The sequence below is a fragment of the Pecten maximus genome, chromosome 6 (assembly GCF_902652985.1).
Source record: "Pecten maximus chromosome 6, xPecMax1.1, whole genome shotgun sequence".
Taxonomy (NCBI): Eukaryota; Metazoa; Mollusca; class Bivalvia; order Pectinida; family Pectinidae; genus Pecten; species Pecten maximus.
Window position 1 is genome coordinate 43,394,791 of NC_047020.1, and position 3,393 is coordinate 43,398,183.

General features: G+C 36.1%; 1 long non-coding RNA gene across 1 annotated transcript; it reads right to left on the minus strand.

The window, feature by feature from the left end:
* Positions 1-1,530: 1,530 nt before the first annotated feature.
* Positions 1,531-2,963, minus strand: LOC117330018. The gene is made up of 2 exons (XR_004533305.1): positions 1,782-2,963; positions 1,531-1,598 (listed from the first exon to the last, which is right to left on the minus strand). It is a non-coding gene; the product is annotated as an uncharacterized LOC117330018 (long non-coding RNA).
* Positions 2,964-3,393: the final 430 nt, after the last annotated feature.

Consider the following 3,393-nt stretch of genomic DNA (forward strand, 5'->3'; position numbering starts at 1 on the left):
GACATCATTGACAACAGACAAAACCAAGGTTGTGTTTGGCAAGGGAAACATCATTGACAACAGACAAAACCAAGGTTGTGTGTGGCAAGGGAGACATCATTGACAACAGACAAAACCAAGGTTGTGTGTGGCAAGGGAGACATCCTTAACTACAGAGAAAACCAAGGTTGTGTGTGGCAAGGGAGACATCATTGACAACAGACAAAACCAAGGTTGTGTGTGGCAAGGGAGACATCATTGACAACAGACAAAACCAAGGTTGTGTGTGGCAAGGGAGACATCATTGACAACAGACAAAACCAAGGTTGTGTGTGGCAAGGGAGACATCATTGACAACAGACAAAACCAAGGTTGTGTGTGGCAAGGGAGACATCATTGACAACAGAGAAAACCAAGGTTGTGTGTGGCAAGGAAGACATCCTTAACTACAGAGAAAACCAAGGTTGTGTGTGGCAAGGGAGACATCATTGACAACAGAGAAAACCAAGGTTGTGTGTGGCAAGGGAGACATCATTGACAACAGAGAAAACCAATATTGTGTGTGGCAAGGGAGACATCATTGACAACAGAGAAAAACCAAGGTTGTGTGTGGCAAGGGAGACATCATTGACAACAGAGAAAACCAAGGTTTTGTGTGGCAAGGGAGACATCATTGACAACAGAGAAAACCAATATTGTGTGTGGCAAAGGAGACATCATTGACAACAGAGAAAACCAAGGTTGTGTGTGGTAAGGGAGACATCATTGACAACAGAGAAAACCAAGGTTGTGTGTGGCAAGGAAGACATAATTAATAACAGGGTCGTTCTCAGTTATTCAGCAAATTTTCAGAAATGATGATGGATAAATTAAATGTTAGTTTATTGCACATGTTTTAGTCTTGAAATGTTTATTTTACTTTCATCTTTATGATTTTATTAATGAAAAGATAGTTCATCCCAAGAAAATCATATAAATTGAATTTTCATATTGGTACCATCAACATTTTGGATGTTACATCTTGTTCATTGACAATGGTTTATATGCATCTATTGGGCGATTTGCATACAATCCTTTGCTGCTATTAGACCTACTGGTGGATATCTATAAAATGATTACTATAAATAAAATGAACTATTACTTAGAACCGAAGTAATTATCTATATTTTGCTGTTGTGGACGTTACTCAAAATCAATACAACAAAAGTTCTGTGTAACAATTTATGATCTAATTAAATTGAAATAGCACTTGTACAATTTCCTTCTGATTTTTCATTTTCAATTTACAATGACATAATTAAATAAATAACAATTATTGATTACATGTTTTGACAAAATTCATATGGATGTTACTTTTTGACAATTGACATTTTCGCAAATGAGTAACGTCCACAACATAAAAATAACGTCCACAACATAGCAAATTGCATGCCCATAACATTTCTGTAGTGTTTTACAATTGTTTTATTGCTGTAAATAGTTATAGCCTTTCATCACAGAACAAACTGACTCGGGAAAACTTTAGTTCAAATAACAAAATGAAGATCTAGAGAGCTCTGAACAGTCAAATTTTATTGTTTATTTTTTCTGTTGGGGCACGGCACTTCAGGCATCAAAGTCTGAAAAGAAATAAAGAATATATATTTCAGTCTTTATACCCTGTCAGAGGCAAATTGGACACGGCTCTAATTCAAATCTGAGAATATATAACGTCAGTGAAATGAACTGACCTTCATTTCATTTCAACAAATTTTATTAGTGATATCAAATGAAAAGGATTGAACAACAGGCTTCAAACTGACCTTCAAATACAATTCACAGTCACATCCACAACAAGCCTTCTTGTGTCAAGCTATAACATCCAAAACACGACACATCATTTGAATGCGACTTGAAGACAATATCTACTAGACTTGGATATTATGTTATTTTACTTCGTAAAGTGCTACGATCTGAAGTCTTTGTTAATAAATCATCTTCACAAAGAACTGTTAATTCCATTAAAGAGTACGGACGTTACGTAGCGACGTCCAAAACGTCAAGAATATTGTCAAAGTGTAACGTCCGTATGACGAGATGGCTTTTGTATAACTGTCAGCGATGTCCGTCATTTTCTATCGATCTAAATTAATAGTTTATTATAATGTGTATTATATGCATCGATAACTAAGCTGTATAGATTCACTGTTCATACAATATCTCACAGTTATGACATGTTGTGGATGTTACACTATCGCATTTCGTTTGACCGACAACACTTACCTCAATCGCGGCAGCGGATTTGCGCGTTGTGTACACACAAACTGATGACGTGAGCTTAGGACGAGTCCAAGGATCCATTTAGGGGTGTTGGTTTAGGCACGAGTGTAAAATTGAAGATAAACGAGGATTCGTTTTGGACATTACATATTGACCGACATTCCCGATGTTAGGAAAAGCTTGGCGATATCTTTTTGTTGCGAAACCCTACACATGTCATTTTGATTTGAAAGTAAATTTAAAGAACAACCTAAACCCCCCTACGTGCAAATACTATTGCCCATGATTGGCTAAATCTGTAGACACATCGCAAGTGCTACACAAACTTTGACCGACACGGTAACGTCCGTACGCAGATTTTAATTATTAAAATAATATACATTTTGTTGACATTTTCGTTTTCAGACACCTGTATTTTGTCCTTTTGTTTATGCTTTTTCACATTCCATAATTTGTGCATTAATGGTTCCTTCGACAATAACCAATACAATTATTGAATATGCCTATGAAAAAATGTCCCCAAATGGTCGCGGGCAAAACTGATGTTTTTCATTTTGAAACTTTTGTAATATTTTTATTTCTTACCATATCATCATATAACTATCTTTAGTATTTATTCAAGTTACATTTAAAAACAAAATACAACATACATGCCAAAATATATTTTATTTTCATCACAAATTATCATCAAAGTTCCATGGTACTGATTTGCTGAATAACTGAGAACGACCCAACAGAAAACTAAGGTTGTATGTGGCAAGGGAGACATCATTAACTAGAACTGTCGCCAGGATGGCTGACTAATACCCCTGCAATCTGCACGAGTCAATGGTGAATTGGAACTGTTAATTAGAGGCTAACTAAGATAACCCAGTAATATAGTGACCAGTTGCCATAGCAACCATAATTTTGAAAAAAAAGAAAGTGGCATGCACATCTACACAACAGTCATGGTCCTCTATATTTGTGTGAAGTTTGATTGAAATCGGCCCTTCGGTTTAGGAGGAGTTGTCCAGATAAACTTAAAGTTATGGTTCTTATCAGAAAACCTGTTTATAGTGACCAGTTGCCATAGTAATCATAATTTTGAAAAAAAAGAAAGTGGCATGCACATCTACACGGACAGACAACCTGATTCCAGTATACACCCCCCCC